The 15,605-nt window shown below is 42.3% G+C and overlaps 1 protein-coding gene and 1 long non-coding RNA gene across 4 annotated transcripts in view; both read right to left on the reverse strand.

The window, feature by feature from the left end:
- LOC127637737 (astrotactin-2-like) overlaps window positions 1–15,605 on the reverse strand; it is a 749,824-nt gene that overhangs the window by 426,215 nt on the left and 308,004 nt on the right. The window lies entirely within an intron of this gene.
- On the reverse strand, window positions 14,786–15,417 carry LOC127637947 (uncharacterized). Its single transcript, XR_007969824.1, has 3 exons — window positions 15,281–15,417; window positions 14,938–15,017; window positions 14,786–14,838 (listed from the first exon to the last, which is right to left on the reverse strand). It is a non-coding gene; the product is annotated as an uncharacterized LOC127637947 (long non-coding RNA).

Raw genomic sequence — 15,605 nt, forward strand, 5'->3', positions numbered from 1 at the left:
TAGAAAAGTCCGATCGGCCATTTGCATTTGCTCAACGGCTCCGGGACGCATGTCGGAGGTGGCTGCTCGCGGGGGGCTGCGACGTCGAGGGAGTGGTCGATCAGGTGGTACTGGAGCAATGCGTCCAACGGCTGCCCCGGAAAACGGCGGAGTGGGTCCAATGCCACCACCCGGCGTCGCTGGAGGAAGCCGTTCGTCTTGTGGAGGACCATTTGGCGGCAATCCCGAGGGTGGACGAGCCCTCCTCTCTCTCTCTCTCCCCTTCCCCTGTGTCTGCCCCTGCCTTCTCCCCCTCCCCTATGTCCTTTCACTCTATTCTCTCCCCAGGGCCCGTTCCTGCCCCGCGCAGGCGTGGAGTGTACCAGAGACCAGCTTTCCGGCCTTGGGAGAACGTACCCTCCCCTTCCCCGTCATTCAGCCGCTCTCCTCCTCAGGTGGGGGCGCCCGCCAGCACAAGTGTGGCCGCAACGCCTGGGCCGGCCTGTTGGAGGTGCGGATACCCGGACCACTTCTGGGATCAGTTTCCGCTGATGGAGGTGGGGACGGTGGTGTGGGTCTCCGACGTCCCGCAGGCTGCCCCCAATCAGGCTGGAGCATACCGATCAGGGGGGGTATTTACCAAGCTTTGCTGGATACCGGTTGCAATCAGACCACCATCCACCAACGCTTGGTTCAACCTGGGGCTTTGGGTTTAGCTAAACTGGTGAGGGTGAGGTGTGTGCATGGGGATGTTCACAAGTATCCCATGGTGACTTTGACGATTAAATTCAGGGGAAGAAACCATAGTGTGGAGGCAGCGGTTAGTTCCCGCCTCACTCATCCGCTAATCTTGGGTACTGATTGGCCGAATTTTGAAGATATTTTAGAGGGTATTTGTGCGGATGGGTCCTGCTTAAAGAGGTGTGCGGTGTGCAATGCTTTGGCAGGGGAGGCGGAGCCGGGGTCGTCCTCGCTGCTCTGAATGACGAGGGAAGGGGCGAGGTGGCCACCCCTCCCCTCAGGGAATTCCCTGAGGGGGACTTCCCTCTAGAGCAGTCGCGGGACGAAACCCTTAAACATGCTCTTGATCAAGTGAGAGTAACTGATTGTCAACAGCTCCGGCCGGACATCACCATTTCATACCCATATTTTGCTATGATTAAAGATCGGTTATATAGAGTGACACAGGACGCTCAAACGAAAGAGGAAGTGACACAATTATTGATTCCACGGAGCCGCTGGGAAATGGTTTTCCAGGCGGCTCACTATAATCCTATGGCCGGTCACCTAGGGGAACGGAATACACTTCTCCGTCTAATAGCCCGTTTCTATTGGCCGGGCATTGGCGGTGACGTCCGCAGGTGGTGTGCAGCGTGCCGTGAATGTCAGCTGGTAAACCCACCAGCCACCACAAAAGCGCCATTGCGCCTTCTACCATTGACCGAGGACCCCTTCGAAAGAATTGGGATGGAACTCGTCGGGCCATTAGAACGGTCAGCACGCGGACATCGCTTTGTGTTAGTCCTAGTGGATTACGCAACGCGATATCCAGAAGCAGTGCCTCTGAGCAACATCTCCGCACGTAGTGTTGCAGGGGCACTTTTCAAGATAATCTCCCGGGTGGGGATTCCGAAAGAAATCCTCACCGATCAAGGCACGACTTTTATGTCACGAACACTCCGCAAACTTTACGAGCTCTTGGGCATTAAATCGATTCGCACTAGAGTTTACCATCCGCAGACTGATGGCCTAGTGGAACGATTTAATAAAACGCTCAAGAACATGATTCGTAAATTCGTACACGATGATGCTAGAAAATTGGGATAAGTGGCTGGACCCCCTGTTGTTTGCAGTACGAGAGGTCCCACAAGCCTCCACAGGGTTCTCCCCATTTGAGCTGCTGTATGGGCGACGCCCACGTGGGGTCCTTGACGTCATCCGCGAAGCTTGGGAGGAGGGACCTTCTAATAGCAAAAATGAAATTCAGTTCGTTCTCGATCTTAGAGCAAAACTCCACACACTGGGGCGACTAACACAGGAGAATTTGCTCCAGGCTCAAGAACGCCAACGCCGGCTGTATGACAGGGGTGCTCGGCTACGGGAATTTGCACCAGGAGATAAGGTACTCGTATTACTCCCAACATCGAGCTCTAAATTACTCGCCAAGTGGCAAGGACCCTTTAAGGTCACATGACGAGTGGGGGATCTCGATTATGAAGTTAAACGTACCGATAGAGGGGGCGCGCAGCAAATATATCACCTCAACCTCCTGAAATTGTGGAGGGAAGCGGCGGCCTCTGTGACGTTGGCCATGGTAGTTCCGGAGAGGGCGGAGCTCGGACCGGAGGTAAACAAAGCTCGCAATCTCAACACCCTGGTTACTTGTAGAGACCAACTCTCACCGCGTCAACTCACAGAGGTTTCCGATTTACAAATGGAATTTGCAGATGTGTTTTCCCCTCTACCGGGCCATACAAACATCATACAGCACCACATCGAGACCGAAACGGGCGTGGTGGTACGTTGCCGGCCCTATCGCTTACCCGAACATAAAAAGAAAATAGATCGGGAGGAATTAGATGCGATGCTTGATATGGGCGTAATAGAGGAATCCCACAGTGATTGGTCCAGCCCGGTTGTTCTTGTTTCTAAGAGTGACGGGTCTGTTCGATTCTGTGTGGATTACAGAAAAGTCAACGCGGTGTCTAAATTTGACGCGTACACAATGCCCCATGTTGATGAACTGCTTGATCGGTTAGGTACTGCTCGATTTTATTCGACCTTGGATTTAACAAAGGGTTATTGGCAGATCCCCTTGACACCAATGTCCCGTGAGAAAACAGCCTTCATGACGCCGTTTGGATTACACCAATTTGTGACGCTTCCTTTTGGTTTGTTTGGGGCTCCGGCCACGTTTCAGTGACTCATGGATCGGATCCTCAGACCTCACACCGCGTACGCCGCTGCCTATTTAGATGATATCATGGCTCACGGCAAACCCTAAGAAGTGCTCGATTGGGCGTGTGGAGGTACGGTATCTGAGGTTCCACTTGGGTCATGGCCAGGTGCGTCCCCAAATTGATAAGACCGCGGCGATTGTGACTTGCCCTAGACCTAAGACCAAAAAGGGGGTTAGGCATTTCCTGGTGCTGGCTGGCTATTATAGAAGGTTTGTGCCTAATTATTCGGACGTCACCAGCCCACTGACTGACCTCACTAAAAAGGGGGCTCCAGATCCGGTTCAATGGTCGGAGCAGTGTCAACAGGCGTTTATGCAGATTAAAGCCGCACTTTGTGGGGGGGGCGCTTCTTCATGCACCTGACTTCTCTCTCCCTTTTATTTTGCAGACGGATGCTTCAGACAGAGGGCTGGGGGCCATACTCTCGCAGGTGGTGGAGGGGGAGGAGCGCCCAGTGCTGTACATTAGCCGGAAGCTCTCTTTGAGGGAGACCAAGTACAGAACCGTGGAAAAGGAGTGTTTGGCCATCAAGTGGGCGGTCCTCACCCTCCGGTATTACCTGCTGGGGCGGGCCTTCACCCTCTGCTCGGATCACGCCCCACTCCAGTGGCTCCACCGCATGAAAGATACTAACACCCGGATCACCCGTTGGTACCTGGCTCTCCAGCCCTTTAAATTCAAGGTGGTCCACAGACCGGGGGTGCAGATGGCTGTCGCCGACTTTCTCTCCAGAAATGGGGGGGGGAGTGGTAGACAGGCCGGATGGCGCCCCGGCCTGAGTCGGGCAGTGGGGGTATGTGGCAGCGGGGGCGTGGTCAAGCGCCCGTCCGGGAGAGGAAAGCGGTAAGGGCGCTAACACCTGAGCTAAATTTTGCCTAACACCTGTCTCTAATTCCAGTGAGTACGAGGAGAGCGGCATAAAAGCAGACACAGAGCCTCCAGTCAAAAGGGCCCAACAAGCGAACCCAGTGTGCTTGTACTATACCATATTAGATTATTCTGTGTGAGATCAGTGTACATGATTGCGAGAAAGACGGCAATTAAAGCCTTACGTTTTAGTTGGAGCCTCGTTTTCTATCATCCTTCCTGTGAGGGTTTTACAGTGTTGTAGCTTAATTTTCATGTGTTGTGCCTTAACGTCTCGGTTACTGTCGTAACCTCCATTCCCTTGTGTCGATGTAGTGACACTAGAGGTCTCTCTTGAGAGCCTCGGTTACCTCTTATCTTTGAGAAAAGGCCAATGAGAATTGGCAAACAAAATTAGCATGCCCCTCCCCCAGACATACAGGTATAAAATGAGGGCATCTGTTCAGACAGGTTTTGAGTTGAGGAGCCGAGAGTAAGCTAGTCAGTGTTGTGGCAAGAAGGACACAACATCCCTTCAGCAAGAGAAGTTCGTAGCCAGACCCACTGCACCGACTTGTTTGTACTTTCCTGTACTCCACAGGTTCTGATTATTCCAATCATCTCCTGTGATGTATTTTCCAGGGTACAGTCCCCCTGTCGGTGGACCCACGTCTCCCTTGGGACCTCAGCCATTGCTGACTCCAAAGGAGGAGATGGCGGGCGACTTGCGACATGCGACGAGAGTGAATGCTGCCTTGGCGATTTATATACACTACTGTCGCTGTGTTGTCTGAGTGGATCAACACGTGCTTGCCGCGGATCAGCAGCAGAAATCTGCGCAGGGCAAGAAATACAGCCAGCAACTCTAGGCAGTTGATGTGCCAACCCACCAGCAGCCCTACACAGGAGCAGCGGCTGCGTGCCCATAGCACACGGTGCCTCACCCTGACTGGGAGGCATCTTTAGTAACTACGACACGTCTGAACACCTGCTGTAGGGGCACTCCTGCACCGTAGAAAACAGAGGTCTGTCCAAGGGCTGAATAAGTGACAGCAGGAGTCAACCCGAGCAGCGCGACCATCGCTGAGGATGCCATATGCCCAGGAGCCTCTGAAATTGTTTCAGTGGAACCGCTGTGCTTGGTCTGAATGTACTCATGTAGTTCAGCACCAACTGCATGCTCTCGCTTATGAGGCGCACTGTCATTGAGACCGAGTCTAACTACATGCCAAGAAAAGAGATGCTCTGCACCGGGGGAAGCTTGCTCTTTTCCCAGTTGGCCTAAACGGCTGAGGTGCCTGAGCACCAGGCACCTGTGAGCACAGAGCAACTGTCGAGAGTGTGCTAGGATTAGCCAATCGTCGAGGTAGATGAGTATGCAAATGCCTACTTCCCTTAACGGGGCAAGAGCTGCCTTTGCGACTTTCCTGAAGACACGAGGGGACAGGGACAGACCGAAGGGGAGGACCTTGTACTGATACCCTTGACCGGCGAAAGCGAACCGTAGAAAGGGTCTGTGACAGGGTAATATTGAGACGTAAAAGTATGCGTCCTTCAGGTCTAACGCCGCGAACCAATCTTGATGCCGGACGAATGTCAGAATACGTTTCTGCATCAGAATCTTGAACGGTAGTCTATGTAAGGCCCGGTTTAGAACTCACAGGTCCAAGATTGGCCGCATCCCACCGCCTTACTTGGGTACGATAAAGTAAGTGCTGTAGAATCCCTTCTCCATCTCAGCTGGAGGGACAGGCTCTAGAGTGGGCGGCTAGAGTGGCTTTCTCCGGAAGAAGGTAAGCCGCGACCGCAGTGTTGCCATGGTCATATTCTCGCAGTGAGAACATGAACCATCCACAAACGCTGCCTTGGTGTGATCTCCGCCTAGACACGTGAGGCAGCGCCCGTGGCCGTCAGAAGCAGAGAGGTATGACCGCATCCAGGAATGACAGAAAGATGGAAGGTCATCTCGAAAAAGACGCATCTTTAAAAAGACGTTCAAAGTCAATGTGTCTTACACTTTCAGAGAAATATATACTCTTTTTTAGAGGGCTGTCCAAGCGCCCAGGGGCGTATGGAGGACCAGGAGTGCCACTTAAAAATAAAATGAAGATTCAATATATCAGTTTAATAATTCAAACATAAAAATGTATATAAATAAATCACTTTTAAATGGACAAATTAATAGACATTTTTAAAGTTGTTTATTTAATTCGTGTTTTTAAATGTATTGCAATAAAACCATAAAACAACAAATAAATAAAAACATTTTAAATGTATAAATAAATAGACACATTTAACATTGTTTATTTAATTCATGTTTTAAAACGTAGATTAATAAAACAATAAAAAGTACTTTAATAATTCATTTTAAAGGCACATGTTAAATCGCTTTTTTTAAAGCATTTGGCAAACCATTTCTCTATCTATTTGCCAAATGCTTTTCTTTGTCGGTTTGCCAAATGCTTTTCTTTATCCATTTGTCAATCGAGTTAAAAAAATGCCATTGGACAGTACACACATGGGAGCAACCAATCACCTTTTGCCTGTCTCCCGCTTGTAAATGTAACACGCACTGTCATTGGACAGTTAGAGAGACCATACATAACGTAATTAGCGGGAGTTTGAAGACGGGTTTGAGGCGAGTGACGCAAAAAATTACAGGTGAATCTGAATGTGCTTTCAGAGGGATTGCGGATGATTTGTTGTCTTTAGCTGATTTCTGCGGAAGAAATTCTCCTCTCGATTATCATTTTATATATAGAAGAGTTTCACAGTTGAGGGAAGACGTTGCAAATGCAGCGGATAATTGTGGTTGTACAATAAATGGAATGATTTGGGCTACGTTTGATGAGGCTCAGAGTGTCATTCAACAACTGAGTCCCTCGGACTGTAGAAGCCGTCACGCTATTGTACTTCCAAGCATTCTTGAACAACACCAGTTGGATGTACCAGCAGAAGAGACGGCAAGATGTATCGGTGTGTCGCTAAGGACAGTCCGACGAAAACTTGCACATCATGGTTTGAGGTATGTAAAAGAAAATGTTGAATATATTTTTCCCCCCTGAAAGAATAGCCTCAAATCATCCCGTGCCTTGAACGGCCTGCTCGCTAGTTTTAACTACAGTGGACAATCGTATAATCCTTATGAGTTTCAGCATGTCTAAACTAAACATCAGGTTGGATATTTAAAGGAGAACTCCGGTCAATTTTAACATTGAGCTATTTTTTTTTTGTACATTTGGAGTGCTGTCAGTACAGACAAAAACGACAAAAATCGGTGTTGCCTACACCGTGTTATCCTCTTTTTAAAATTCGCACCCTGTTGACTTCAATGGGGCACGTTTTAAACCTGCTTTTAGCCTCTTAACATCCTTGATTTGTCATTACAAGTGCACAGCCATGTGAATGGCGTTATTAAGAGTGACCATGGTCAATCTGACTGCAGTAGATGTGAAAGATATTAATCATTGCGCGATCATTGGTAAAAATGAACTCAAAAACCTCCTCCGTGTGTTCAACATCTGATTCTGATGAACTATCCATTTGAGCTGATATTCTCAGAACACCACACAGCACCGTCATCGGCTGACAGCTGACAGTCTGACTCGCCACTGTTGCTTAGTTACCAATGATTGCGCGCGCGAACTCGACAATTGACTACTGTGGACTTGGTACTGTGGAAAACAGGAAGTACATACAGGTATATGAGCTGGCTGAATTAACATCATTTTTATTAATATCTTTCACATCTACAAATCACAAGGACTGAACTGAATTGATATCGTGAAATTTGTGTTGAGCCATAAAAAAGTAGCTTACCAGAAATTGCACCGTGTAAACATTGTAACATGTTGTCACTAAACCTAATACAGTTCTGCTTAGTTACTAAAATGCTCTGACAATCAAAATACACTTGTTGTGCTGCAAGATTTGTTTTTTTTTACTCTTGTAAAACTAAACTCTAACTCCACAATCTAGTACTTCACAGTTCCGCCTTTGTAATTGGTTTAAGCAATACATTTCTAACGTTTATAATGTGTTAAGATTTGTTTAGAATTGTCTTTACAGGGAAAACACATGTAACATGTAACAAGGGCAGTGAAGTCGGAATTTGTTACAATATTATAATATAATTGTATTTTGTAAGACTTTTGTGTAATACCTTACTATAATTAAATCATACTCTGTTTTTAGGAAACGTGACTTGTACACCTCCATTACGAATGAGGAGTTGGATAGAATAACGGCGGAAATACACCACAGATACCCCAATGCTGGCTACAAGATGATCTTGGGACACATAAGATCCAGGCAACTTTGTGTACAAAGTAGGAAATGTAGCAAATATCAACATTTTAAAAATCTAATATCTTATCCAGGTTTGAAATTAACAGATATTTTCGGCCTTTTTTAATTTTGGTTAAACAATGCCATTTTTGGCCCAAAAATGTCGGCAGCTGAAATTGATGCATCCCTACCATTAGCTTTTTCCATTTAAACCATTACAATATTCCTTTTTGTATGATTTGGGCTTTATTCATATATTATCCTATAAATATGATTTAATGGCGTTTTATTAGTCCCCATCTGCCAGATAATATCCCACCAATAGTATCCATCACATACCAGTAGGTACCATTATAGTTTCCGATATATATTACCAATAAAACTATTACATTTTCTATTGTGTTTGGGCAGGCAAATGTGGGTAAAAAAATCACAGTGGACGTCAAATCACTAGCCAATTTGGTATGTTATGTTTCACTTTACTGGGAAGATTAAATCAAACCAGCACAAATTGAACACAGTTACTCAATGTGTGAGTCATATACTGTATGTTTTAAATACAGTCTAATTTCACAGCATCTGTAAGTATCTGATGTACTTGAACACAGCCGAATCTATGCAAGAAATAACAATGCGCCAGTTGGTTCGTTTCAGTCTGATTTAAATCATGTAAAATATGCTTAAAAAGGCATCCAAAATGTGCAGTTTCTCTTAATAAAAGCAAGATCTAACATGAATATTATTGTTATAATCTGTTGCAGGACACAGGGTTTTAGCATCATTAAGACGAGTAGATTCTGAAGGAATGGAACTGCGCAGGTTACGTCTTAGGACGGTCCGACGCCGGCGTTACAGTGTACCAGCTCCCAACAGTGTGTGGCATATTGATGGGAATCATAAACTTATTCGGTTGGTGTTAAGTATTTATTTGGTAAAGTTAATGAATACTGTTGCTAATGTCTAGGACTAGGGTCACACAGAATCTGCACTTACAGACCTAAGTATAATCTGTTATATAATAATATAATTTAACACGTCTACAAAATAAAATTTACATCGGTCAACATTTTTTATTAGATTTTTAGCTACCAATTATGGTGTAACAGTCTTATATTCTGATAGATCTGAAATCATACATAATTTTCCTTGTAAATTGCAAGAAAACATGCAAAAAAGTCTGCATGTTTGATCTTGCCCTACTTGTTATATGTAATTATTTCATGTTATGCTTTCATTGAAGCATGAATATGTGGTCTATTTGAGTCATTGCTCAAAGCCTTTCTTGTACCTTTCTTGTACTATTGGACATAAAACATGTTCAATGTTGGAGCCATTGCATAGTATTTGTGTTCTTTTGTAGGGCATGCTATTTTTTAATACATGTTGAATTCTTAGATGAGTAACTTTAAATGCTTTAATTTGCAGATGGAAAATTATTATCCATGGGGGAATTGACGGCTATTCCCGGCTTGTGGTGTACCTAAAATTTGCTACAAACAACAAGGCTCAAACAGTCCTGCAATGCTTCCTGTCTGCTGAACAAATATATGGTGTTCCCTCTAGAGTGCGTTCTGACAAGGGGGGGGGGAATGTAATGGTTGCCCACTTCATGGTAAGAACCAGAGGAACAAACAGACATTCACACATCACAGGAAGAAGTGTGCACAACCAGAGGTAGGCCTGTTACCTTGTAGCCAAATGAATAGCGTTTTCCTTTACTGAACTGCTTTAAATTGAAGTTTGTTTTTTATTTAAGAATTGAGCGGTTGTGGAGAGATGTCTTTGAACAAGTAACAGACCTCTTCTACACCACCTTTCGTCGGTTGGAAGATGAAGGATGGCATAATCCAGACCAGGATGTGGACTTGTTTGCCTTGCACTGGTCTTACATGCCACAAATTCAGAGGCATCTGCAAGAATTTCGGAGTGCCTGGAATAGTCACAGTCTAAGATCTGCAGGCAACAGAACTCCTCTGCAGCTTTGGTCAAATCATGAGAAGGAAGGCTCAAATTGGGTAATTATACAGTGGTTTAGAAAATTACTCTGCTGGAAGCAGAGCCCATTTTTTCATTTATTTCTTCACCGATAAATTGTCTGATACAATGGAAAATCTAAAGAGTAAATATTTAAACTTAAGTACTGATCAATTAATTTAATTACTGTTTTTAATTAAGTTTTCTAAATGATTTATTCATATTGTTACTGTTGTAGATTGACATTGATGATGAAGTCAGGGAAGATATTCAAGGGCAACAAGCAGAAGGTGTTCATGTTCCTGAGTTGGATCTGCCTCAAAGCTTGACCGAAGAAGAGCTGGCAACACTACCAAACCCGGATGTACCTTTCTCGGAAGCATTATCTGTCTACATGGAAACAGTTCTTGCTGTTAAACAAATGCTTGGTGAATCATAGTCTACTTTTAAAGGTTTAAAAAACTTTAGGCATAGATTTTGAATATGCATATAAGACAGACCTATCGTATTGTTGATCAGAAATCACAGACACAGTAATATCAGAAAAAGCATTTAATTTCATTTTTTATGCATAACATGCTGTTAACTACATTTTAAACTATTCATTAAAAGTTTGAATTAACAATGTTAGTATGACAACATTAAATTAACACACCCACTTTTTGGGACTTTAGCTTATTCACCGTATCCCCCAGAGTTAGATAAGTCCATACATACCCTTCTCATCTCCGTGCGTGCCGTAACTCTGTCTGACGCACCCACCGCTAGCCTAGCTTAGCACAAAGACTGGATGTAAATGGCTCCAGCTAGCATACTGCTCCCAATAAGTGACAAAATAACACCAACATTTTCCTATTTACATGTTGTGATTTGTAAAGTCACAGTGTGTACAAATAACAAGGTCACATGAGACACAGCCATCTTCTAACCGTATACATACTGGGAACTATATTCTCAGAAGGCATAATCATAATCACTCCACCCAAGTAGCAGTGCTTCACCTTCTGAGAATCTAGTTCCCAGTATGTATACGGTTAGAAGATAGCTGTGTCTCATGTGACCTTGTTATTGTAAATCACAACATGTAAATAAGAAAATGTTGGTGTTATTTTGTCACTTATTGGGAGCAGTATGCTAGCTGGAGCCGTTTACCTCCAGTCTTTGTGCTAAGCTAGCGGTGTGCGCGTCAGACAGAGTTACACCATGCACAGAGATGAGAAGGGTATGTATGGACTTATCTAACTCTGGGGGATACGGTGAAAGTCGCAAAAAGCCTTTAACTGTCATGCATCAATTATTTATTTGGTGTTAATGTTTACAATTGTTTTTTGCTACTGCTTTTAGCAATGAAAAAATCCTGTAGTATGAACTTGACTGGTTCTAGTGCATTGTCACTGAGCAATAAAACAGCAAAACTGTAACATTTCATGTTGTTAAATAAAACATCCCTGAATGATAAAATGGCCTAACAACTGTAACATTTCATTGTCAAAAAAACAACCATAGTATTTTCAAACAACAATGTATTTAAAACTCAACCCTTATGAAACAAATGGAGTAATAATAAATACAATTCTGTTCATAGCTTTGTAATGACACTGTTGATCACAATTCAATATGAAATGCTAGGATTTTGTTAAATGTTTCTCCACTAGTGTTTGGCTGAGGAAATGAAGATGTTGTACAACTAGGATGGAATGAAGATGAGTAAATGATGGGGTAAATTTAATTTATGGTTTAACAATATCTTTAAATGGATGGTCCGGAGTAAAATCAACCTAGGGCCCCTTTGTACATCCCTTTAATGCTCATGTGTTGCACTACGCTACACCAAATGTTGGTGCCCAAAGTATGCCATTGCTCATGTTTGTTTTGAAAGACTCGTAATTATAATGGATGGGTAATTTTAAAACAATGTTACATGTGTTTGCCTCTGGAAATATTTTCTCTGGTGCGTCGTGCAGAAATTCGATTTGGGGCTGCTACAGAAAGCCATGGGGTGGAATGACTGAAACCCTGAAGCAAACTCCAGCACATTCTCCAATGTCAGTGGTGCACATTCTTCATCTGTAACACATGTAGATATTCAGTCTAACAACTGTACTGTTAGTGCCATTACAAACAAGTACAAGGTGGGTATTTTTCACCTTTAGATAATTGTATATATAAAAATAACTGTAAATAAATTATGTAAACATTCATTCACCATCAGTGGTGGAATGATTTACTTAAGTACATTTTTCACATATCCGTACTTTACTTAAGTAGAATAAATAGTGCAGACTTTCACTGTTACTTTTTTGCAATCATTATTATACTTTCTACTCCACTACATTTGTAAAATGTAAAAAAATATTTGTAAATACCTTCAACATCAATGATCCAGTCTCTCCAGAAGCACAAGGTCCTGGTCTCTAGCTCTCTCTTATAGCTGTCATGATCTGAAAGGTTTGCTTCAAAAAGTGATGCCAGGTCTGAAGATCTCAGGTTTTTTTTGTCTTCAACAAATATGATGTGAAACAGATCTGTGTGTGTCTGCATTTCTTGAAGAAGTCCAAGGATGTTAAAACCATCAACAAATCTGTAAAAAAACATGTAGAATTTACAAAGAACAAGGTATGAAAACTATTTCAACAAACAAGAATGTTTTTGATACTACGTACTGTTGCAGTGCAACATTGCATCTCCCATCAACATAATACTCCACAGCTGACTGTACCAGCATGTCCCGCTGCTTAAGAGTACTAATGGATCTAAAGGCTCCAATTATGGACAGGCAATCTTCTGCCATTTCAATGGCAGCTTTGGCTTCTGGAACAGTTTCAGCTTCTTTTATCTAAAAAAAAAAAATAATAAAAATACAAACAGTTATGCTACAGCTACAATACAAAAACACTGTATTAATAGGGGTACTATTGCTGCATAACTTACAATTTTTAAAAAATACTTACTTTGCAAAGCATTTCTTTAAAGGTCTCATCATCTACTTCATCCAAGGTAGCAGGACTGCTGGGTTTACCACAAACCTGGAGAAAGAGCTTTTCTGAAAAGAAATGTGGCCCCATTCCTCCATGAATTATACAAACTGATATCATTTGAGATATCTGCCTGTAGAGACCTTTATGCAAAGCTGTAAAGAAAATTTAATTACCAAAATATTTTAATTAACTACAATGACTTAATGTTATGAAATAATTTTAAATAAGACCTTTGGTTTAAATGCTTACCTTCACTGTCAAGCCGCAACCTCTTACTATTTTCAGAGCCCGCAAATATGCTAGACTGTTGGACAGCCTTAAGGAGCAGTCTGAGGTACTCTCTAGTTGGACCACCACCGTCCACAGCCCCCTCTGCTTCTTTTGTATCATCAACAAAAACGACATCCAATCTTGCTCCGAGGTTAAATCTTCGCCGACTAAAAGCCTGAACAGTGCTTCTCAGTATGTTGTGGGTATTGCCTTTGTAATCCCTTACAACATTGATCTGATTACTAGTGGGACTATCATCATCTATCTTGGCTGAAAGGCGACTCAGTATTGTTTGGAGGTCGGTCCTAGAAAAGAATATTATGAATGCAAATGATAAATGATGACATAGTATATCAAATGGGATACAGGTATAGAGATGACTATGCGTTAACTGAAACTATAACACTTTAATTCTCACTTCTGGACAGTCTTTTCCTGCTCTGATCGAGGGGAGAACGATGTCAGATGTTCATTAGAGGTGCTAGGTTGATCCAATCGGCTGACAGTCCCAGAAGAATTATAATCATCTTTATCATGGTTGTCATTGTCATCAGGTGTAAGAATGGTCTGCATAAACTGATGAATTACATAAAACAGTAAATGACAAGCTAAGAAAAAAAAAAAAAAAGTATAACATTTTGTAAATCTACCTCTGCATCTTCGAAGGAAATCCACTGGACAAAAAGTGTGGTTGGCCCTCTGATATTTCTTTCAAAAATGGTTCCACATAGGTCATTTCTAAGTGGTGGTGATAAGGCTTCCTGAATATGGAACCATTCTGTAGCATCCTCCACCTCTCCAACAAAGTCAAACAGTGCCTATACATTTTGATTATTTCACACTTAAACACTTTAGACGCCAAAAAAACAAACTATAAAAAAAAAAAAAAAAACCTAACCTACCTTAATTGATTCCCTTAAAATAAATTTCCTTGTCCTCATTAAGCCACTCGGATATTTTACTTTTAGTGGCACACCATGAGCAACTTCAGGTAAACTCACCATTCACGCTCGTCTCTCATCTATAGCCGAAAATAATGTAGGTAAGTTTCTGAATCAAATTGTTATAACAAAACTAAATACAACAATCTTTTTTATAGTAACAAACTGGCAACTGCCCACATAACTTTGAAAGAACAGATATCAATTTACAGAGGCGCTACAAGATCTTCACCATCCTGTCTACATTTATATAAATTTAGTCTCTCCCAATTTCTGTGGTCTAGGTGTGCCTTGTAGCACTGTAACAACACGTAATAAAATCAATTACCAGGACTTTTAATTACTCCCTTTCTCTCAATGCCTACATGATCTTTTAATAAATATCCAAAGACTATTTTCTCTATGATGATGCTTTTGTAGAATTATTCAGCTTGTAATTTCCTTTAGGTTATCTGCTAAGCATCTACTATGTAAATACACATAAGTTATTACAAATAAATATGTAATATGTCTTAAAAAGGCAGCAACATCCTGATTTCCTTTACTTAGACTTACCTTTCTGCGTCTATTCTCAGATTCTTCACTATTTATATTCTGAATTTCCTGAAACAAATTACAAATTCAGACACTGCATTGTAATGCAGACAGAAAGATAACACAATGTCATCAGGGGATGTCTGTTATAAAGTTTACCCTACATACTTTGGCTTGATCTGCTATCAAAGACTGATTATATTCCTCATCCTGCTCCTCACGCATCCTCGCCATTCACTTAAAGATTCCTGACAAAATTATGAGATAGGAAATTTAGAAATATTAAAGACACTCCTAAAAGCATCTACCATAAAACCTGGACCACATAAATGTGGATGATGCACAAGACCACTCTCTTCTTCAGTTTGATTATAACATTATATACAAAAAGTTTAGAAAAAATAAGAAGTGTTTTGAAATGCTAATATTGTGAACCTACAAACTGAATTTATGGCAGAAGAAAATGTTTGATGGTAAGAAAAGCTCTTAGCAATGCAAACTTGAAGTTTACCATGTCTGTTTTTTCCTCTGTTAAATCGATGAATAGTTGGTCAGTATTTTCCTCAGGGGGTGACTGGTTGATGAATGAATCACTGTCTGAAGAATGTGCTTTTAGGTGTTCATTCTCTAATGTTGGTAGCAGGTGATTGGAACATTCAGTCCTTCAAAAACATGAAATTAAAATTTGTTTACCTAATAAAAACTGAATATTAAATCGACCAGTCAATGTTATCCATACCTGCAGCTCTCAATGTGAACCTTAAGTTCATTGAAATTGAACTTTTTTTCACAGGTAAGACATCTCTCCATTGGCCCAAGCATGGGAGATTTACAGA

The sequence above is a fragment of the Xyrauchen texanus genome, chromosome 4, assembly GCF_025860055.1.
Source record: "Xyrauchen texanus isolate HMW12.3.18 chromosome 4, RBS_HiC_50CHRs, whole genome shotgun sequence".
Classification (NCBI taxonomy): Eukaryota; Metazoa; Chordata; class Actinopteri; order Cypriniformes; family Catostomidae; genus Xyrauchen; species Xyrauchen texanus.